The sequence below is a fragment of the Phalacrocorax aristotelis genome, chromosome 1 (assembly GCF_949628215.1).
Source record: "Phalacrocorax aristotelis chromosome 1, bGulAri2.1, whole genome shotgun sequence".
NCBI lineage: Eukaryota > Metazoa > Chordata > Aves > Suliformes > Phalacrocoracidae > Phalacrocorax > Phalacrocorax aristotelis.
In genome coordinates this window covers 168,247,196-168,271,695 of record NC_134276.1, presented here as the reverse complement: position 1 = coordinate 168,271,695, position 24,500 = coordinate 168,247,196, and the positions used below count along the sequence as shown (strand labels likewise).

The 24,500-nt window shown below is 40.8% G+C and overlaps 1 long non-coding RNA gene across 1 annotated transcript; it reads right to left on the bottom strand.

Annotated features, from left to right (window-relative positions):
- Nucleotides 1-449: 449 nt before the first annotated feature.
- LOC142051508 (uncharacterized) lies at nucleotides 450-19,997 on the bottom strand. Its single transcript, XR_012658522.1, has 4 exons — nucleotides 19,966-19,997; nucleotides 18,810-18,890; nucleotides 18,063-18,237; nucleotides 450-2,534 (listed from the first exon to the last, which is right to left on the bottom strand). It is a non-coding gene; the product is annotated as an uncharacterized LOC142051508 (long non-coding RNA).
- Nucleotides 19,998-24,500: the final 4,503 nt, after the last annotated feature.

Sequence of the window (24,500 nt, the reverse complement as noted above, 5' to 3'; positions counted from 1 at the left end):
CAGAGGCCTATTTATACTGTGTACTTCAGCTGCAACAAAACCCACTGACTGCTTGGACTGCTTGAGAGTTAGTCTGCAGAATTGGTGACTGGTAGCCTGTAATGCTACATGTGTATGCATTATCAGGGCAGAGAGATGGACCTTTAATGCCTGTGTTTGGTCTAGGACCTTATCCTTGAGGCTGGGTTGTAATTTGGATGCAACAATGGTAAGCTGGTCAGAGAGCTGGTCCAGGTGAAAACTACCTCTGTCAAAACAAAATAAATTATTCGACTGCAAAAATACATACATATTAGTTTTATAAACTCCCTCGTCTGACCTGCTGCACAGCTCCCTAAGCCGTGGTGTTGACTCAGGAAAGTGGGCAGGGAATCATGCCTGAGGGCAGAAGGCAGAACCTAGCAGAAGTCAGAAGCAAGGACTAAATTTGATCATGCAATCACATTCTTAGTTGCCAAGGGTTTAATTGTATCATAGCATGTTGGGTATGCTTGTATCCAAAGAATCTTAACATCAATACACTGTGGGTATTTGTAAAGGTTAATTTTCCTTGTAAAATATATGGAGTGAGGATACAGTTGAATGTTAAGCCATCTAACACCTATGGAAATCTGTAAAAGCAGGGGCACTCCAAAATGAACTATCAAACCTTTAAAATGAACTATTTTCTCATTTTCTAAGAGAACATCAATAATAGTATGATTCATCCAGGCCTTGGAAAAATAACAAACAGCTTCATCCAAGCAAAAACCTAGCGGGAAGCTTCAGAGTGAATCTTCTGGTGAAGTTGAGATCAGCAATTATATGAGTATCATAATACCAGCTGCTGAAATTATGATGAGGGAAAGATGAAAACTAACAGGTCTGCCTGAAGGACCAAGAATAATGCAAATGTGGCATTAGAACATCTGTGGAGATAAAGCATCTGAGGTATGCAAATGATTACCTGGCTTGCTAGGAAAGGGAAAAAATCTTTATATATAACTAAGATAAGTGACCCAGAAAGCAAGCTATGCTCTTGTCTTCTCTAAGAATGTGTCATCTCCAGGGGATGCTTCGCTAAATCTGTACAAACTTTCCTCTTGCTACTGATAACGAAATTTCCTTTAGTTATCTGGACTTTGTCTGATCAGTCTCCAAATCCATAACGTATTTATTTTTCTAAGGCATCCAACAGTAAGAAATAAGGGCACATCTGTACACAACTCAGCTTCACCGATGCAGAAAAGAAGTAGATAAGCTCAATTAAATCAGCTGGGAATTCTTGCGTTCCTCTGTAGTGAACGGAGGCAGGCAGAAAAGTAAACATCTAAAAGTTAAACCATGTCCCTAAGTGCTTAACGTGAATCCTCTTCTTAAGACAAGAATAAAAACAAACAAATGTTTAGTAACTGCTCTCAGCAAGACATTTTCAGCCCATCTATCAAAATTATACAGCAATTTAAAAACAGAAGAGATTAACAGACCCCAAATCAGCAGGTTATCCCCCTACAAGGCTGTTTTCTATTTACGGATACCTTTTTGTTTCCTCTTTGCATGCACAGAGCTAAACTCCCTGCAACTCATTTGCGTTGTGACAAACCTCTTTTTGACTTGATATCCCCAAAACTTGACAGAGCCCTCCTGTTTCCTTTTGTAACTTCTAGATTTACCCACACATACAAACATGGGTGGGGAGATACATGCACACAGGCATTTCCCCCTTCCCTAGTTTTCCAATATTCCTCAGTAGCTGTGAATGGCACTTCCAGCAAAGGAATCCCTACCATTTTCAACATGTCTTTATACTGTCCTGCAACCTCAAAAATAGGAAAAACGCTAGACAGAAAGCTTTGAGGTTAAAAATATATCGATCAAGCTATATTCTCTTTGTTCATTAGGCATGCTACAGATATGCATATGTATAAATACACATAATTAATTTACACCTTGCCAGTGTTTACATTTTATAGGCAGAGTGAGAAGCTTACATGTGGCACTGCACAATGTGTAGGGGGAACACTCACGTTGTGCCTTCTTGACTTCAGCCTGCAAAACCCTGAGCAGTTGTCAACCGATCACTGTGTTGGATGGCTAGTAAAGAGTAAAACAGGGACCTGTTTCAACATTTGAGAGGCTTCTAAGCTGTTCTTCAGTAATTAATTCTTGCAACAGATTTTTAAAATGTGCTAAATTGGGACAAAACTTCTGACTTCTGTGAGCATTACCAATTTTCAACAGCTAAGGGCCCTCCCAAATCTCTTCTGTTATTGCCAATGGGTTTTAGTTTGATAAATAGTGGACAGCCATTAAAGTAAGGGAAAAAAGTCAGTCCTGTAATTACAGCAAGCAAGTTCTCATGTTCTGCAGAACCATTAAATAAGATGCAGCATCAGTGTCTGTAGTTTAATACAGTCCTCCTGGAGGTGTGCAATAAAATCTTGCTTTCAGCCACTAGTAAATTTGAAACTCTCTTCACCACAAATTCTGTGGCACTTGGATCCTTTGAATGTTGGATATGAAGCCTTCAGTCACACTTACTTCTGTGTGTCTACCTATTTCAAAATAGAATTTATGTACGTAAATTATATTTAAAACGATAATATACATATTTATATATACATATGTATACATATAAAATAGACAATATGCAATAGCATTTCTTGAATCACAAGTATGAGAAGCTGTATGAAAACATGCAGTTTTAATACTGAGCAGCTGCAGTGTTTTCATATTAATAGGTCGACTGCAAGCTAGCAGGAGCACTACCACTAGAAGCATGTCTCAGGAGGAGGGAATAAATACATAATTTGTTCTAGCTGGCGCTTCCTAATTCTGTTTACTAGGATTTAATTGAATGAGTGCAGAAAAACTACCTAAGAGCCATATAAATGATGACAGTTTGTTCCCCATAAGAAACTTCTGAGATACATCACTAGGTTTCTGCATGTTACCTCTCTGATTCAAATCTAATGATAGTAATTAAACTGATTTGATCATCAAGGATTTGATCAGCATATAGCACTGCTGCTTAGACATACAGGGCTTCCTACACAAGACATCACAATTTAGTTAGACCTTGTAGATCACACTGTCAGTACTGGTCAGCATCAGGCTCTGGAGCAGCTGTAGGAGAATTTACCACGTAGGTGAGGGAAGTCCTGCAATGAATACTCGGGACTAATTCTTTGTACTTTGAATTTCACGTAGTCTTGCAAAGACACTGATGTATATATGCAAGTACTTTGAAGAATATGCTGACCTTGCCAGATCATGTGGCTCCTGACACTAAACATGGAAACTATATTCCAAATCTTAAAAATGAGCACATAAAAGTTATTGACTTAATTTATGGCCAACAGCCTTTCCGTAAGGTTATTTCAAAGGCACACTGACATTTTACTGAATTATCCATCACTCAGGTCTATAGTATGTGCATCATTTATTATAACTTAACTTTCCCTGGATAATCTACTTGGTCTTTTTACTTCATTTTTAGTCAGTCTTTCCTTAAAAGGTATCCGGAGAGTATCAAGGTAAAGTGCTAACAAAATAAAAGAAACCCAGAGTTAACTTTCAGATATGGCCACAGCACTAACACAACTAAACAGAGAGTCCAAAAGGCCTCTTGCTGCAACCTTTTATTAATAGTCAACCTTGATCTTTCTTCATCCTTTGATTTTGTGGCTTACCTGAAAGAATTGACACATACAGGCATCTTTCAAATATCAGTCTGAAGGATATTTTTTAAAATATATATATAAATTGTTTATAGCAGTTGTGCTCTAATATAACACAGACATATATATCTAAATGACACTGTTAAACAAATGAGAGACAACAACTGATCCCAGAACAGAACCTCTTAAGTTACCCCTGTGTTGGGGTCCATATTGCTGTGAGAGGTATCATCGTGTGTTTTTACACTGTCAGCGCAGGATGAATTTCACCCCTCAGACAGCTTCCAACCAATCTCATTTCTGTCAGCCTCTCTGAAAGATGGAAGACAGCGGATCGCTGAACTAGGTGAATTTGAAATAAATCATAAGGAAAATAGATGTTGTTAACTGGGCCTCTTCTGCTGCTGAAGGCTGACGCCTCAGCTGTGTAGCGATGGAAATTCTTGTCAGCACAGATGGTTTGTTTTGACTATGCTATGCCATGTAAATGTTATAATAATAACAGAAATTGGGTTGTTTTGTGGCAGCAGCCAATTTTCAAGGGAAGTTAAAAGCATGTGGGCACTGAGAAAGTTATAACTGATACTAGGCACGGCAACAAAACTCAGTAATCTGCTGTGTAGGTGATACTGCAAGACACATGAAAGCTTGCCTGAAACAATCCACCACATCTGTTGGTGAGCTGTAATCCAGCAGTACCATGTTTTAAATTTGCCCTGAGGTGAGACAACTCAATGTAAACAACTTGCTTATACTTGTCAACGTTCATCTTTAAATGTATGTTGATAACTGGAAGCCTAAAAAAAATAAAACCAGTGTACAGTACACATGTTTTAGCTGCAGCTCTGGCAAAAAGAACGTGTCCCAGGCGGAGGATACCAAGCACTTCCTTTCAGTCCGACATAACTTCCTTTGCCATGGAGTTACACATCTGATCCTTCCTCCAGCAAAAACAGAGGAGGAGGAGAAAGACATCAGCCACCCGGCCTCACCTACTGTGTCCTTGAGGAGCTGACATGCTGGTGCGCATCCTGCTCCATCCACTCGTGAGGTGGGGGGAAACTGCTGAGGGATATTGTTGCCTCCGCTGACGTGGTATGATAAATTCTTAGCGTATTTTTTTCTGTTAAAATCTGCCTGTGGCCTTATTTACTAACACCAGTTACCCTGGATAAATGCCCAGCAAGGACTGACTTGCACCAGTTCATCTGGGGAGGAAAAGAGGTGGCCCACCGGTAGCTCCATCTTTCTATTGCTATGTTTTTCAAATATTTTCAGATGTTACACTGCTTGTACAGGACCCCAGGGACTGTCATGGGAAGTTACAGGGGCACGTACATTTTTGTAACCCTTCTCCGGGTGCATTTTTATAACATGGAGATGGGGATGGGGACAGGGGAACAGGCTCAATGGCTGAGGCTTACTTGCAGGCCTTTACACAAGAAGCAGAGAAAAATCCTACATAAGAAGCTGACAGACAAACCAGGAGAGCACGTGGTAGTCGGCATCTGCTCTAGTGCAGGATAGAACAAGGGTGGAATAATGTACGTAAAACACTGTGGCAAAACTTTCCTGCTTCATGGGCAGCCTCCTGAAACATCTTCTACCTTCACCTTCACCCATACTTCCCAAGAATCAAAATAAAGTGCATAGCAACAGGAAAAGAAATCTGCAGTAACCTTTCAAATCCCCAGAAGCAGGAGTATGCACAAACACTTTATTATGCCTTAAAATTTTGATGTAACTTGAAATGTCTGTGTAGCCTGCAACAGGTCATTTACCTCACAAAAAAAATTTCAAATCCCTTTAAAGCTGAAGGCATTAATGAAACTGTGAACCAGAAAACCATTTCCACTGATTTTTGTTTCCCCCGTCTGCTGTTGCTGTAAACATGCTTCTCATGCAAAAGACTCATTTTTAACCCATGCATTGCAACATCATCTGGACCTACAGGGAGGAGAAAGCGATAAGACATGGAATTGTGCAGGGGAGGACGCAGCAGTATGGGAAGAACAAGAGAGGAGACAGGGAAAACCTGAGCAGTGGCTATATGCTTGCATTTTTCAAAGCAACAAGCATGTTAATTTTTTAATACACCATCATCCCCACTTTAAGTTCCTTGGGGAAGATGCTAACTGCTGAGAGGAGCCAGTGCGACATGGCAGCAACACCTGGCACGTGCAGCATGGGAGCATGCAGCAAGGCCAAGCGTGACTTCCCTCCCAACCATCCCTCCCAACAGACACAACATCATCCCCTGATGTAACCTGGTAACCTGGAGCAGGGCAAAAGACAGATGCTCATCATGGAGAGATCTGGAGGCAATACCTCCAGCTGTGCTTTTCCCAGCCCTGTGCCCACCACAGCCCAGGACAGACCATCTCTCTGAGGGCTGTGGCAAGACAGGACAATGATGAGTTGGAAGTGGCAGCATAGCAAACAGTTACAGTCTGTAACAGTTACAGTCTATAACTTGCTGAAAGATGTTTTGGTATCCTGTATGAACCCTGAAGCTTATGTGTAGGATCTGCCCATGTTGTGAAAGCGAGAAGGTGCAACGTATTTTTAGAACATTACTGCTGGTCTGTAAACCATTTATCTATATTGCCTAGCACAATTATAATGGGTTGAGTAGCCCCCAGCTTCCTCAGCAGTTAAGTAACCTGTGTAATCAAGTCAAGATTTTAAACTCTCTCATGATTTTTTTAAAACATCATATTAAAAAAAAAACCAAAACATACAGCACAAATTTGAAGCATGCACATGCACACACAAAAAAATCACCTTCAACTTCTATGTAACCCAGTAATTCCTTGCCCAGCATTTATACAAGGACAGCAAAGGCAGTATTTCTAAGCCTCTCCCTTTTTTATGATCATTATACAACAAGGTAATTAAGGTCACCTGAGGTCATCATTCTTCAACTGAGTTCCCAGCCCTGACAACAGAAACCTGTGTCTGATCTTTAGTTCACAGAAAGGCTTTTTACCTTGTCTCCACCCACCACTACTGTTATAAAATTCCTCAATGTGTGTTGGCTGCTCATTTTTCTTAACCTTTAGAGGGTGCAACACTGTTCCTTTGCAAGGCTGAACTCTAAGACTGCCAAGAAAGCAAGCATATGGTACAAGGTAGTTCAAATAATTCAGGAGTAATAATTAAATACCAGACCTACAGACACCAGTTGTAAGCTTAGTCTTAGCTATATTTTTCTTGATATTTGATTGCTGAATTCCACTACCATGAAAGTTTTCCTAAAGGCCTGGACTATTTGAAGTTGCAAAGCAAAAAGAATTGAAAAAAGAGGGATAAAATATGTCAAGGAGAACAACATGCTGACTTTCTAGGACAAGTCTAGTCAGGTGCAGTGAGTGACAGAGAAATCACAGCCATGCTTGAAACTGCCATCACGGACTTTCCTTTACAGGCATCTAGGTAACAATATGAACAGATGTGGAACTTTGGGTTTCGGCTACCAGGATGACTGCCAATAGATCAGCACAGCAAAGAAGGTCACAGAGTTGACACCTCACCTGCTGCTCCCAGAGTCACAACAGGCTTGCTCTCCTTTGCTTTGATGTCACATGTTAGTTTGGCACTTGTGACTATTTCAGTACTTCAAATAACTCTCCAACATTTTACATGGAGTTTATTTCTCTAACTTGTTCATTTTAGTCAGTGGGTTCAGGTGCACAACAAATGGTCCCTGCTTTTACACTGATAAGCAGAAGAGCCTTAATTAAAATGCCAGTTAAAATGGTAGCACAATTACAGGGACAATTTTCTCTGAGCAATGGGCATTCACAGCTGAAGGTAATGATTAAATTTCTGCAAAAAAAATGTTCTTTACTTTAAACTACTATCAGCCAGCAAAGTACTTGGAATGCATAAATTAGACTCCCCCAGAAAATAATATTCTGGACAAATAGTTATTCTAGTGAGAACTAGAATCTTGAGTGGATGTGTCACTTCCCCATTTTGTGGAATTTAATAAAAATGCCACCACAGATAATGGGCCAGAAATAGAACTTAGATTTTTCTATTCAGTTAGCATTGCCTCATCTAATGCAAACTAGTTGTGTCAAAGTAAGATCTTACTTAATTTTTGGTAGGCATTTATATAACCTACCAAACAATAATCATGTAGAAGAAATACTGATATAGGCTGCAAATTAAGAACTGTGTATTGCTTTGTACCTCTGCAGTCCTTTACAATAATTCTGTAATCCTAGTTGGTCTTTAACCACTGCAGTGATAAATCCAGTGCATCATAGTGCAATGACCAACTGAATTAGTAACTTACAATACTTTAGCTGTGCTCCTACTCAAGAAGTGCATTGCAGAAGACATGTGAATGCTGCTCTGATTCTGGCACACCTGGTGCCCATCATACCGCCCAGAGTATTTTGTAGCAATCCCAGGTTTCAGCAGCCCGCATATAAATGCCTGAGGTCTGTCCTGGGCATAGCTGAAACCCAGAGTGTACCAGCCCATGGCCTGCTAACCCTGACAGGTTCCCTTGTGCTGCTGCTGCTCATGCTCACAGCACACCTTCTCCCTTGGCTGCCTCAAAGCTGCACAGGTACCGTTACATTCCCCAGGTATCACTATTACTCCTCAGCACCACAAGTTCACCTTGAAAGAGCAACCACAGGCTAGAACTTGTGCCCTCACCCATGCACAGTGTTGGTTTTTTATTTTAGGTATGCACAACTTCATAACTTCATCTTTCCAGTTCACCAACAGAATTCTTTAATATTTGACTATATTATTGTAGCTTCTTGTATTGTCAATTAAAATAATGCTAATGATAAAAATGTCACATTTCTTTCAATGCTGGCATTAAAAAAAATCTGTATCAGCACTCACTGATTGAAAATATGTAAATAAATACATAAATGTTGAAACAAAATTTCTAAAGCCATCTATGAATTTGCCTAAGCTAGACAGTGCTGTTAGTGTGGAGAATCTGGCACTTAAATTTGCAGTCAGATATTAGGGACCATGTTGCCCTGGCCTTCAGCACTAGTAAAGCAGTTTATTGAATCAGAATTGCAGAAAGCCAGCTTGAAAATTAACTTGATCGTAATCTACTAATTAAAAAAAAAAAAACAATTTTGTGTGGTTACAGCTTCGGTACTATTGCCACCTACAGGTGTTCTTCTCTTCCTTCACTACAAAAAATAACGTAGTAAACGGCTGTCCTGGCGGTCTACTCTGATAAATTCAATTGTTACCATGTAATTCACTGCAGCTGTAACATCGGCTACAACTGAACATCTACTGCAAGGTTCAGTAAACTGTTACCTCACTTGAATGAGGAAAAATGTTAAAAAATTCAGCGGCTAAAAATATAAATTATGTTTCGTAAGAGAAAAAACCACTTGCTCTATATGATCAGACACTATCTTAGTAGTTAGACAGTTTCTGCAGACAGTAAAAACTTGTAGAGGACATGCTTGATTGGACACCCCAGGCAGCGAAGCGTGCCAGCGTTCAGGTTTGTCTTGGGCAGCAAAAATCCTACAGCTGAAGCTAGCTTGGGTCTCTGCTGAATGAGGAATTAGCGGGTTTGGTAACCCCAAGCTGCAACTGAGAACACAAAGTGCACAGCAAGGATGTGGTTGCCTGTCTTTGCTGCCTTGTCTAAAAGAGGGAGCAACAGCCTTTGTCTTTTTAAGGTAACATATGCTTATGCAGTGCTGAGTGCCTTCTGAATAACCTCTCTAACATCTCCACATTTTCCTCTTCATTTGGAAATAGATATATTTTTTTAAAAAAGATAGTTTAGTCATAATTTATAGTAGTGACTACAATACTTGTTGCTCAGACTGATCATCACCTATGATGATGTCAACAGCAAAGGTTTCCAAACGAAGTAACAATCCTATTTGAATTCCTTTTTTAGTTACCCGCAGTGTAATTTCCAGATATGCTCAAGTATCTGCAAATATCACTGGAAAATAAAAGAAGTTGTGAGCGCTAGCCATTTTGAGAAAAGCTGAAAAAAACAAAATATTAGCAAAATAGTAGAGTCAGAATAATAAAATAATCTGCTTTGGGCACATTTTGGTCTTCCCATTAAGCACAGCACTGAAAAGTATTGAGAGCACTGAGACACCAGGGCATGTGAGGATGGGTATGGGACCTGGCACACAAGATCTTGGAAAACTAAAGAATGTAACAGTCTTTTTTGAGAAAGCTATTTTAAAAAAATGCTTTTAATGGAAAACAAGGATCTGATCTTCAGAGTGTTTCCCAGTTTTACACACATGGATGGGTTGCAAGAACTGACAGAGAGATGCGTGTTGCTGTCTGGAAAGGTGAACACTCAGTACAGCCACAGATTTGTCTTCACTATTGCTGCCCCACACCATATTAATATTCTCTATATTCACAACATTACTGGCAGAGCTAAGTCACTGTGACTAACGCTTCAGCTATAGCTGAGGCTTCTGATTATTTCAGAGTCAGAAAACCATAATATATCCACTCTGAAAACAAAGCTATTTAGCATATGCATGTATACAGAATACAAATGATGTTGAAATATCTTGGTCTTTCATATTAATGGATCATTTCAATCCACGTGCAGAGATTTCTTTTGGCATGCCTTTTGCCGTGTTTATGTGCATAAAAAATTACGAGCTGATAAATGAAACACAACCACCCCTTGAATAATGTGTATCAGATAAACCGAACTGAATGTGAAGCACCATGCAATAAGGTACAAAATAGGTGTGTATTACTACACTGGACATCTCCAAAACCCTATCCATTCAGGAGAAGAAGGTTCACACTATATAAAGAGAAATTACAGAAATTTCTTGCTAGAAGTACCTGTTTTTCAATGTTCTGCTTTTAAGGTAAATGGCCAAGTTTGAACTTTACCAGTCTCAGCCCCTTTACGAGATTTCAAAGAGGTAGTGAGAAAACTATTTCCTTTTCTTCATTTTCTCATGCTTTCATTCAACAACATTTTGTGTACAACTGAGTTCTAGCTGTGTCTTGTCTTTGTATGGGGTCTTTCCACAACAAAACAAAAAACCCACATTGTTCTTCAACAGTAGAATTAGGGGGAAAAAAACAACAGGAAAAATTGTATACGCAAGCATCATCCTTGAAACAATACCTCTGGATTTGTATTTAACTACATTTCGAGCTGATGAGACCCAGTTAATCACAAATTTCAAGTGAGTGGTCAGGAAATGTCTCAGAGGACAGAACGTACAGCGTTTGAACAGTCATAAACCGCATTGAAAAGCACTCATCTGAAATCAGAAGATGCTCACAAGCCACTGCAAATCTCACAGTTGGGCTGGCACCCCAGCTAAAGTAGGGTCTGCGTTATAGCCAAAACAGCCATCTGCCATTTTATCCCTAGAAAATAACACTTGTCTGAGAAATGACGATGCATCTTTCTGCACTGGTATGAAGCCACTGATGAAGAAATCGGCTGCGTGTTAGAAGAGGTGCAGCTTGCACCCTCTGCCCGGGATGAGAGCAATCAAGACTGTGCAGCCGACGTGCGTGAGGCATGGGGAGAGCAGGGCTGGGAGCTGATGGCTATGCTGACAATGCCACTGGTTTGGTACCTCTGAGAAGACAGCACAGAGGGCCAGAAAAGGCCTGGCTTTTCAAAAACAAGTGAAAAAGACTTTTTGACAGGCCCTCTTGGAGGCCAAGCAAGAAGCTGGGATTTGTATCCAAGTGACTGGGGGCTCTAAGGTTCTCCCACACAGGATCTGACAAATATTAGTTTTGGCTTTGATATTAATACATATGAGAAACAATGAATGTATCTTCACATGCTGAATAATCCAAACAAATAAAATCACACTGTTCAAGCAATAATGTCTCCAATGGTGTTTAGAGGCTTATGCTAGTACAGTGACTCTTTTTGCTCTTGTACTTAGGAGATTCTGGTGTTTTATTCCAAGGGAAAGAATAAGATTTTTTACAAACCACTAACATATTCTTAAACACACTAGGAAAATCTGATTTCACTAAACTAAGAGAGAGTTTTGCTTCCGACATAAGTTACACTTTCACCCATCTTCCCTGGTACTGTAATAGGGATGTTTCTTATCTTTTATGCAGATAAAATCTTACCAGTGTGGCCTGTGTCAACATGAAAGGAAAGTAGAAGTGCTGTTAAAATTTATGCTAAAATATTATACAGTTTCACTTCCATGTTTGTCAAAAAATGTAAAGTATTTAACCCTTAAAATAAAAACCTTTTAATTATAAATGTGAACAAGAAACAGTACGTTCAATCGGAATATGTGCTTTTTTTGATCTAGAACATTTTTTACAGATAGTGTCTGAGTCATATGCATTTTTAAGTGGCATTACAGTATTTTAGGTACAACACTGCAAAGTCTAAGTGATTCAGGAGTTTCAGTTCTACCATCAAAAGAAGCAACCAACCACCAACCTAGCAACTTAAGAAGTTACGGGCTGGATTCTTAAAAATACTCAAGAAACTCTCTCAGAGTTATCATTGAGCTCTCTCCGAGATCACTGATCTTGGAGTTTAATTCATTGAGAATTAAAGTTCTAACTCATTAGCAGATACAAATAATGTTAGGAAAGCTTAGAATAATTTTCTGTCCTAACAGTCTCCCTCCATCCCTACAGGACCAGCTCAGCTTCTGGTGAAGTAGATGCTGTATCACCCTGTCATATTAATGTAAACTGGCATCAATTTTCGTCTTTGCCAGTGCATCCAGCTATGATTTAAGCTGATCTGCAACTGCTTTATGATTAGCTAAGCAATCCCAGCAGCAGGGGCAGAAATCTTTGAAGAGCAGCAGAGTGAAAAGCTTGGGGCCAGAATCGCTGCAGCAGACTTAGCATAAGCTGTCCCTACTTGTGAGCCAAAATCTCTGAGCACTCAAATAGAACCTGAGTTCTCCAGACTCTCCCTACTATCTGGTTGTTTTTTTTTAAAGATGAGAATTAAGAGCAGCTGGAAAAAAGTTATCTGTATCTTGTTGGCAAACACAGACAGGACCTGTACTTTTAATTCACTTTTCTTTGTTTTACAGCAGGTCATTATTCTCATTAGTTGCTAAGGTTGCTGGCAGATTCCTTGACATTTGGGATGGAAGATCAATCTAGATTTAATAAAGTCATCAAGAGGAAAGATGTTACAATACTTCTGCCAAATCAATGGCATTGTGCAGACTGACATCATGATAGGCAGTAGCTGATTGATACAGCAGTCCATTTTTTAATCAGGGTGACATAATACAGCTATTGTCTGGCACGACATATAATTACATCACAATGCGCATGGCCAAATTTTACCGCAAATCCAACACAGCGTCCTTTCCTGATTCATCCTAGTTAGAAGTTCAAGGTGGGCAAGTGTGCTCGTTTGAGCTGGGATAGGGTTAATCTTCTTTATAGTAGCTAGTATGGGCCTGCGTTTTGGATTTGTGCTGGAAACAGTGTTGATAATACAGGGATATTTTTGCTATTGCTGAGCAATGCTTACACAGAGTCAAAGCCTTTTCTGCCTCTCACCCCACCCCAGCAGTGCGTAGGCTGGGGGTGCACAAGAAGCTGGGAGGGGACATGGCTGGGACAGCTGACCCCAGCTGACCAAAGGGGTACCCTGTACCATAGGGCATCATGCTCAGCATATAAAGCTGGGGGAAGAAGAAGGAAGGGGGGGACGTTCGGAGTGATGGCTTTTGTCTTCCCAAGTAACCCTTACGCAGGATGGAGCCCTGCTTTCCTGGAGATGGCTGAGCACCTGCTTGCTGAGGGGAAGTAGCAAATGAATTCCTTTTTCTGCTTTGCTTGCATGTGCAGTTTTTGCTTTACCTATTAAACTGTCTTTATCTCAACCCACAAGTTTTCTCACTTTTAGTCTTCCAATTCTCTCCCCCATCCCACCGGGGATTGGGGCAAGTGAGTGAGTGGCTGGGTGTAGTTGTTGGCTGGGGTTAAACCATGACAGCAAGGTAGGCAGGAAGAGGTGAGAGGATTTACACAGGTATGTTTTCATCTATGGACACAGAAGTTCTTTCATTGGATTTACATGTACATCTAGCAGGACTAACTACAATACAAGCATATTTAGGTTCAGGGGGTTCTAGCTTTCCATTCATCACCATACTAAGAAATTTGACTAGCATCAGATCTGAACATACAGGTTTTTAACTTTTTCTTTTCCAGTAATTGTGATTTTTTCTTCCCTTTCTCTCTCCCTCTCACTCTCTTGACATGTGTACGATTCTTACTTCCACATTAATACAAACTTCACATTGCTAAACAAGTTACACACTTAGCTGCAGGCCCATCTGACCAATTCCTTTTTATATTCCTGGCCCATCCCCAAATCGGACAGTGCAGCAAGCATGCTCCTTCCTGTAGGTTGGAGCATGAGCTCACTTGGTTCGGGGTTAGTACTGTGCCCTGTACCTCTGCTTTGCTGGCCCTGACAGAGCAAGTAGGCATTTCCAGCCATGCTTGCTAGGAACAACCTTTGACATGGGAGCAGAGCAAGGGGCTCAGACACGCTCCTCCAGCTCTGAAATGAGACACACTAACGGGTGCATTTTAGACTGGCTAAGTGTAATTACCTTTTTCAAGTGACTTTTTTTTTTACAGGTAATTTATCTTGAAGAAATTAAACCAATCCTTTTTTACTGTAAAACATACATCCTGTGGCAGAAATGTCAGGGATAAAACACTCAGGCTTAACTGGAAAATATGGCAGAAGGATGAAAGAAATTATGACAACCTGCTCTGTGCCGGGCTTTTTGCAGGGAAGGTTGGAGCAAGGGCTGTGCTGCTTTGGCAGTTGACTGGAGTATGCTGTTAACTCAGTAAAAAGACCAATAAAAGAAAATAGAAAAGTTGATTTCAAAGAGCTCTAGGTCAAGCCTCTTCTCTCTTGCTTAGAAGGCAAGCTCAGCCACAACGCCTGAAAGGGTATAAAGGAGAACACACCATCCACCTGGAGCAGGAATCGAGCTTGTAGAGACAAGATTTCAGCACAGTGTAATGGACACTGAAACAACCAAGTACATGCAAGGATGAGAAAATTGGAAACTGCCGAAAACAGCTTCCAAGATAAGGTGTTCCCACTGTGACCCCTTGAAAAGGGAGCTTTTGCTGAACCAAGTAACTGGATTTCACCATGCTGCAGAAGTATCATCAATCACATGTTGCTATAAGTAATGGAGTATTTCTAGAAAATTAAATTTAGAAGTAAACACAGTAGTTTTATAGTTTCTAAAGCCTAATGACATTCACGCTGGAGTATATTGAATATTTTAAAATTTGGGAACTGAAAAGGATTTTGTGGAAATGTCTTTTAAAATAGTACATTTGAAGGTAGCAGTAAGATGCATTAGGAAGTAGTAAGGCATGAAATTGCCTCATAAAGGAAATCACTTTTGTGAAACACGGTAATAAACATCACAGCGAAATTACAGCTAATGATGGGTATTTTTGTGCTACTTTCCACAGCCCGCTCTGACACTTGTGCTGAGTGAATGAATAATGAACTTGTCCCCACCCAGTGAAACCGAGAAGAAAGAGAAAATACTGTGTTATCCTAGTTTGTTGTGTCTTGGTTTATGCAGAGATGAAGCACATGCCATTTTGGGGTATACCTGAACAGACAAAGCAGGCACCTTCTTTGGAGAAAGGCTCTCTGCAGCTTTGTGACACCTGCAATGGGTGAGCTACTGCCCAAGCAGTCAATATATCACATCCCTTTTCTGCCAGTCTAAAAAGCTTCCTGCTGAGTGTGGCATATACTGATTTTTTTCAACCTGCTCCCCTACCTAATGAGTAGGGCTCTCACCCCTCAACTGTTTGAAACAGGACAATCGCTCCATTAAACAAATGGGGATTTAATGCATTACCTGCATGCAGAAGTTTTCAGGATGAAGTCTAGGAACATCTGAGCTACTGAGACAGAGGAGATTGAACTCAATTCACTGTCAAGAGCTAATAAGTGGATCAGATGAGAGCAAATGGCAAGTTACACACAGTTATGGCTGGAAAAAAATATTAGCTATGTACAGTTTAGAATAAAAGCTTGATTTGGTTTCATTTGGGACAGTGGTGTTTTAATGGCTGGAAGTACAGTTAAATAATGCTAATTAGCCATTAACAAACTCTCTACACCTGCAAAGAGTCCTTCAATAGTTAGTGAGTTATTCTACACAATATCGTTGTGTCATATGCATTAGGCTCATTTTTTAGCAATGGAAATGGAGGTCTTCAGATGAGATAACCCAAATTACAGACAATTATCTTATTTGCAGATGGCTTGCCAATAGGCATGTGATGAGTCAATGACAAAACTCAGCTGCAAGTCTTTGAATCTGTGACTTCGGCTCTTGTCTGGTAAAAAATCCCTCCCAGGGATTAAGAAAGGCAGAAATAAATAGACTGATACATTTTAGCTGATTTGCAGAAGGCTGGAGACTTACAACAAGACTCCAAAGCAGTCTTTTGCAAAAAGTACACTCTTAAGTCTCCTCACTCATATGTCCAAATTCCCCCATAAACAAAGGGGTTACCTTTACTTGAATTGCCACAGAAAAGGCAAATATAGGTGTAAATCTGTGGGGAGCTGGAAGATTATCTCAACCAGTCCTATCTGACCCACTCTTCAGAAGCAGCCAAATGGCTGCCACAGCAGGTCCCACAGCACCTAAACTTGCCTTCGGCCTCTTCTAGGTCATAGAATCATTTAGGTTGGAAAAGACCTTTAAAATCATCAAGTCCAACCGTTAACCTAGCACTGCCAAGTCCACCTCTAAACCACGTCCCTAAGCACCACATCTATATGTCTTTTAAATACCTCCAGGGGTGGTGACTCAACCACTTCCCTGGGCAGCCTTAACAACCATTGCTTGACAACCCTTTTGGTGAAGAAATTTTTCCTAATATCCAATCTAAACCTCCCTTGGTGCAACATGAGGCCGTTTCCTCTCATCCTATCACTTGCTACTTGGGAGAAAAGACTGATCCCCCCCCACCTCGCTACAACCTCCTTTCATGTACTTGTAGAGAGTGATAAGGTCTTCCATGAGGCTCCTTTTCTCCAGACTAAACAACCCCAGTTCCTTCAGCCACTCCTCATAAGACTTGTGCTCTAGACCTTTCACCAGCTTCATTGCCCTTCTTTGGACATGCTTTGGCTGTTTCCTCAGGGATCTCAAATGCACAGGCCCACCCACCGTCTCCAGCTAGTTTTGTGCCATATGCCTGGGGGTTGCCAGTACAAGAGGAAGACTTGCCACCTGAGCTGCCCAGTGTCACCTATGAAAGAAGGCTCTGAGGCATATCTAAAGCACTTGTCTGGCTCAGATCACCATGGCACACTTAGACATAAGTTATTCTAGACAGAGTGGAATTGGCATTGCTAAAATGTCTGTTCTCACCAGCTTACCAATTGCCCGGATTCTTTAAATAGGTGCAGGGGCAGAAAGGAACAATGTCCTTCAGCTGAACAGTTTTTCCCAAGGTCTTCATTTGATGAAGACCATGGACGAGCATTTGCCATTCTAACATAATAACCAGCTGGTTATTGGCTTGCACTCCGCATGTGTAAATCAAATACACAAGGAGAAATGGCTAATTATTATCCCATTTTTCAAGACAAAAACCAGTTACACAAATGTCATTGGCTATACCCAATTTTGAGTAAAACATAGAGAATACAAATTTTGCCAGCTAAAGCTCAGAAAAGTCAAAGACCTGACTTATAACAAGTGCATCTGGGAATGCAGAATACTAGTTCATTCAAGACAGGTTGACATACCCATAAATAATCCAGTAAAGAACTTTTCTGGGATCCTCAATATTTCAACAAAAGTTAGGTCCTATTCTTCTTACCCGTCTTGGTAGCCAGTGACTAAATTGGACTGAGGTATAAGTACAGAGATAACTTTGCCAGCTACTTTCAAGACAATCCATGTGAGTTATAACATCAAAAATAAACAGTTACCTGCAGCAGGTTTGGTTTTACCTAATGATACCTCATTTTTTCAGAAAAAGCTGGCTTCCTTCAGCCTGATAGATCACCCATTGTTTTTCCCGATTATCCTGTTTTTCCCAATTATCCTATTTTCCCTCTGAATTTCTTTAGTCTTCTGAAATCAGATTGTCTTCTCCAAGGATTCATACTGGGTTCAGTAAGAAGTACAGACAATTCACCACTTAAAAATTCCTCTGGGCATATACTAAATATGATACCTACTGCAAATCTCAGCACAGGTCCAGATCTTCTCATTTCCTTGGTAATATTAAAGCTCTCATTGCTCTACCCCTCTAGTAGCTTAAAAAAAAAATAAAAGACAACTTCTTGCACATCTGAGCAGACACATCTGCCAGAACAGCAGAAACAGGAGTAAAAAAATTACCCACCTCTTCCTCTCAAGCCGTCTTTGCATGCTGAGTGTGGTTTGTGCCTCCTCTCCTTGACATCCTTCCCTCTGGCCAGCCCACTTCCATAAGCACCACACAGTAGCTGGCTGTTAGCATGCAGAGCACCATCAGAGTCTCATAGGTACAGCATATATATCGTGCATAAGATTGAGAGCTGATATGAAGCAAAAGTGTCATTGGGGGTGGGGAAATCAAACTTTCTGTATAGTCAACACATCTTGCTCTAAATGCTCATTTCTCAACTTCCCCCAAGTCCAGAACACAGCTTGTGGACTCCACATGCCTGGAAGGTCCAAAGAGCACATCTACATCATAATGAAAACTACCAGATATTTGGTTGTTGCGGTTTGTTTTTTAATACATGTCACCAAGTCTTAGCTTGGCTGATTGAAGAGAGTATATTTGAGTTCTGCATGCAAAGTTGACACTTCACTTGTACACATCCAAAAAAAGGAAGCGAGACTGTAATACAAATAGTGGAAGGAAATGGTTTCATTGCACACATGCTCTTTCGTCCCACTGCCTTCACGTTTCCCACAGGGTGCGAGCATGCCGCACAGCGTTAGACTACAGAGAAGAGATTCAGCAGTGAGCCAGGCTAGGTAACTCATAAGGTAATACTGTCTGGACCCTCAAAGACTGGATCTAGCCTGTAGTTTATCATCAAAGGCTATAGCAGAGTTCTTACACATAATTACATTGCTGAGTTTCTAGCATATGCCATACCTCATCCTTAGTCTAATGACTTTTCATCAGAACACAAGAAGCTCCCGAAACGTGTGTCACTCAGATGATGCACAGATCTTCCTTGGGATAAAATAATCAGGTTTTTTAAATCAGAGGAGTACATTCACAACTTACTTAAATCATGTTAGGAAATACCAATTTCAAATGTGATGCAAACATGGAAATTCAGAAAGATAACAAATTTCTACTTTATTTCTGTGAAATGCAAGAGTGATCTCTCTCCCAACATTTTCTCCAATTGTTCTCCTATTTGGCCACTGCATAAGAATTATACAAGGTTAACAGCACTCCTTTGTTTTTAAGTCCTTATTGGAGGCAGCTACAAGAGTGGAGTCAGAAAACGCAACTGCAAACCACTACTGCTAATTTTAGGGTTTATTCTCATGCCCCGGAGGCTCAGACTGCAGTCACTTTGACAAGCAGTTGAAAAGCAGCTCTGAATGCCATCAGAAGCTTTGCCCTGTAAACACTGTTCTCCTAACATTGCACAGTTCTCCATGAAGAGCAAGTAAATCCCTATGCTCACTACAAGAGATAAAATTCAGATGAGACTTTCTTCTCTTTTCTTCAAGGGCAGATAAACACCGCACCACTGTCACAAAGGTTAGGTCAGACCATGACCTCTCCCACACCAAAAGTAAGAGTTCTCATGGCACATAGCTCAGAAGTATGTGAAGATCAGCTGTCCCCGCAGCACAGCTGCACATGGGCCAAGTAATCAATTTGTGACAGGGATTCAGTACTGATGAGAAGGAGGTAGTTTCCTCAACTCTCCATCCATACACAGCTAACCAATATAGAGGATATGGGCAAGCAGTGGCTGGGATCCTGCACAACCCTTCCAAGGGGACCACACTGTTCATGTGTGGCTCCTTATTGTCATTTACTTCTCAATCGCTCCTGGTGCTGTGGTTTACCCTGGCAGGCAGCTAAACACCTCACAGTCATTCGCTCGCTCCCCCCCACTGAGGGATGGGGGAGTCAGGGGAATAAAAGTAAAATAAGGAAAAGTAAAATTTGTGGGTTGAGATAAAGACAGTTTAATAGGACAGAAAAGGAAGGGAAAATAATAGTAATAATAATAATAATGATAAAAGAATATACAAGATAAGTGATGCACAATGCAATTACTCACCACCCGCCGACAGATGCCCAGCCAGTTCCCCCCTCAGCCAACTCCTCCCAGCTTTATATACTGAGCATGGCGTAATACCGTATGGAATATACCTTTGCCCATTTGGGGTCAGCTGTCCTGGCTGCACCCTCTCCCAGCTTCTCGCTGGCAGGACATGAGAAGCTGAAAAGTCCTTGACTAGTGTAAGCACTACTTAGCAACAACTAAAACATCAGTGTGTTATCAGCATTATTCTAATCCTAAATCCAAAACACAGCACTGTACCAGCTACTACGAAAAAAATTAACTCTATCCCAGCCGAAACCAGGGCTCCTGGCTTGTGTCCTCTTGGGTTCTTGGGTCAGGAGGCCTTGATCCCTTGACAAACTTTGATCCCTTGATAACACTGGGAGAGGCATGCATGCCCTGCTGCAGGCTTGCATGCAGAACCAAGGGAGGGCTCTATTGTCCCACTGCTGCCCTGTCAACTCTCATGATTTTATCCAAATTTCCTGACATTTAGAGTTTCTCAAAGCTCCCAGTCCCAAAACAATAAAACTGAGATTCTCAGCTTTCATATTTTTTAATAGTGTAAATTTGTGATGACAAAGTAAAGCTAAAAATCTGTCAAGAGTATCACCTGACAACTCATAAAACAGATGGCAAAGAGGAAAAAGTCACTGTTTTTAATCTCATTACTTTGGAAAGTCTGACTCACGGCTGCTAAGTACAGAAGTTGGCAGAGGGGACATAATACATCTAAATGCTGCCTCAAAGAAGTTGTACATCCTGCCCCCAAATTTTGGTGTAGCTAAAAATTAATGAATATCATAGATTTTCTTGGCAGAAACAACTCACCCAAGTCGCAAAGTTAACTAAGCCAGCAACTGGATTCTACCTGCAGCAGCCCAAAGATAACCACTACCTCGGCACTTGCTGAAAACTAACAACAGATGATGCTTCTCAAAAGCAAACCTACTTGACTGCTTTCATATTTTCTGGCTCTGATTCTGTGCAAAATAAATCACTGAAGCTGATGAAAACCTAGCAATTGGCAAGGCCAAGCCCTAAGAGGCAATTACTCCCAGACATTAGTGCAACTGCTTGTATGGTTCCCCAGCACCCCCTTGTCGCCAGCAATTGGGTAGTAACAACTTGCATAAAAATGTATTTAGAAAATTCATTAGTAACAGTGCAAGTTAATTGTGGCATTAGTACAGCGCAATGTTAAGCTTCTAATTAAAAGATGCCAAATCTAACTAGGACCTTGAAATATCTTTAAATAATACGCATGTGTTTGGGGTATGTATTAGAGGCACATTGTTTTGGCTTTGTTGCTCTTCAGTCATTACACAAACTGCCTCATTTAAGGCCATTTAAATGATAATGGCTTGTTTTAGTAACACCAGAATAGACATTAGAAAACACCTTTATCAAAGATGGAAATGGTTTCTTACATATTCAAGAAAAAAAGTTATTAATGACATTGTAAGCCATAGTTCTATTATAAAATAATTCTAAAGGGATTAAACCACAAGATGCACCTGTCTGGGAAATAGCATGCATCTCTTCCACTCTGTCTCAGGGGAAAAAAGAAAGGGAAATACAGTGTGCCCCAGTTCATTTAACCTTTCAGCAAGTACTCCTGAACTTCTAATGAGCGTCCACTTCATAAATCTCCTGTTTTAATGGATGATACTCAACCTTTCCAGTCAAACTGAAACTCTGACAGCTGCACATACTTCTCATGTTTCCAGAGTAGTGCCTCCATGACAGTGATGAGAAATTGATAAAATTTCTCTATTTTTTATCAGTTGATAATATTGATTAAAAACCATAGGAAACATGCATATTTTATCAGGGTATAGCTGTTTTCAACTTGCTGTAAACAGTACACTAGACTAGCATGAAAGACTGGGTCAGTATATTAACAGTTTATCTGCAGAAAAAGAGTGTGGTTTCAGCTGACCAGGCAAAAGTTGCAAGTCAAGCAAAATTCACTGAAAAGTTTTTTGAAATTAATAAAGTTGGGTATTTGTAAAACAATTAGTTTAACACATATATGTCTGGAAGTGTTCAATCTTCTAGCTAAATTCAGAAGAAACTTACATACCTTCCACAAAATGGATGAGGGGCCAGTGGTATCACATCCCTCTATAGGCAAGTAGTTAGTTAGTCTCCTAAAAGGATTAAAAGAAAATCTAGAAAATCCAAAATTCACAGAAACCTAAAAAAAAGGGAAGGAACTGAAGAAACACAGAGCTGCCTTGGGGAACAGCTAGCTAATCAATCCTTGACAGACATTTGTTGACAGAGATGTATGTATTCATCCCTCCTCCCTTCCCAAACCAGGGGAAGGCCAAAGGTTGTTGGATCTTGAACGGTGAAGCTCTGTAGAGAATGGCTTTGGTCAGAATGAGTGTGTGAGTGACAGCTCAGCATGAGAAGCCTGGAGAGATGGCTTGCATCAGAAGGAACCTCAAGCATGGCTGAACAAGCACGGCAGGAGGTGACTGCAGCAGCTTTCAGAGTAAGCCTTGGGGAGTTACGGGCTGTCCTGAGTGTTGGATATGTGAGCAAGGACACTGCCTTGGGTTACTGACTGACTCCTCTGGCATTCAAGGAAGTGGGATTTTGATGCAATTCTGTTTATTTACAAGAATGTACAAAAATACCAGACTCCATTGCATATGGGTTTTATTCTCCTAGCTGGACTAGTTGAAGTGCACTGCCTCTACAGCGCACCCAGGCTCACCTCTTGTAGAGGGGCCAACACATTGCTGTCACCTGTCGACATCTGTGTAAACAGAGACCTGACAGATGGAGGAAATTAAGTCCACAGCCTTTATGTCTAGCTGTCAAATGATCTGGATGAGATCAAGCGCCTTAAAATCCCGTTAGGTTCACTTGGGTGACATGAAATGTCAACGTTGTGCTGTGAACACCTGACTCACAGGTAGCCAGTAATGCAGAAAGCAGTGGTGAACACGAGCTGGAAAGAAAACATTCACTAGAGTTTGGCAGATTTCCCACAGAATAACAGGCAGCAAAGGTATTTCCACTCAGTCTGAGACACATTCCACGGTCATCTGACAGAATTATATTCCAAGAATATAAAAGTCACAAAGAAGTTTCCATCCTGCCCAATTTGATAGTTGGTTTCCTTGCTATGCAAGGTTAATTCCCGAATCTGTTTATACCTAGCGTTCCTGCAGGGTTTCTTTCTGTCCTAAAGACATTTCCCCTCCTTTCACAGACATCTCTCAGACATCCTCTATCTGTCATGGTTCCCAGGGGATCACCTGCCTGATCACCTGCCGAGATGGTCAGGATCTAACCTGCAGAGATAGGAAATGGCTCCAGACTGGGGAACAAGAAGGACTTGTGGACCCACAGTTCTGTACAAGAACAACCCAGGACAGCTAACAACAAATAGAAAATTTGAAAGTAAAATTACAAAGTACATCTTCACAATTGGAGGGGGGAAGGGGAGCAGACAGAAGAGGTTAAGAAGGTCATTTTTGTGGAGAGAAGTTATGAAGTACAGTCTATGCTGCGCATTGTTATACTTTCCTCTGATGCACTTAGCTGTGATCATAACTAGAGTTGATGAACTACCAGTATGATCCAAATTGGCACCTCCTATGTGCCTTTAAGCAGTCTGCTTCCTTCATTAAGTATAACTAATGAAACAGGAAAAAAAACCACAAGCAAACCAAATCCCAGAAATATCTGCAGACAGCAGTGCTGCTATTTTCTGACATGCTGTGCATGCCTCAGAGTGTAATTCAATTATTTTAAAACAGACCTACCAGCCTAACAAATCAGCATCACCTCATCTCTTACAAGAGTGTCGACCTGGCAAAGTACAAAGGCAACACTTTTCTGCTTACGTGTGTACACGTAACCACAAGACAGAGACACAACACTGCCAGTGAATTTTACTCTTGGATTCTGTCATGATAAGGACTCTGGAAAAATGAAATTAGGGAAGCGTTAAGCATTTTAAGATACATATTCAGTGTAAGTGAGGATATATTTATGTAAAGAAGTTTCATCTAGTTAAGAGTGAATGAATACTCAAAGTCCAACGTATTGCAAAAGCTAGGTTCAGTGGCATGGTTCTGCTTCTGCCAAGTTAAGCTAAGATAAAGAATGTTAACCTTCCCTTTCTGTACAGAATGTCCTGTTACTTCCTATCACATCACTGTGTCCAGTCAAAACAAACTTACTAAAAGTAACAAGTGTTAATGAGGCATTTTTCTAATGTAGCAATGAGCATGCTAGTGAAGCCAGAAGATGTAAGGCTCTGCAAGGATGAAAAGCAGCCTCACTGGTAAACACCATATCTGGACCCCACCACAAACCATCCTGCTCTGGCTGCTGCGAGCAAACGGTCCAGCACATCCAGCCACTTGGCTCTCTTGAAAAATTAATCCAATGAGCTCAGGCACTATTACTTTTAATCTGTGGCAATATGGCCTGAGGTCAGATCTCTCTCTCATCATGCAGACCCCGGTCCACTTAGGGTTAACACCAGTATTTTAAATACCTAA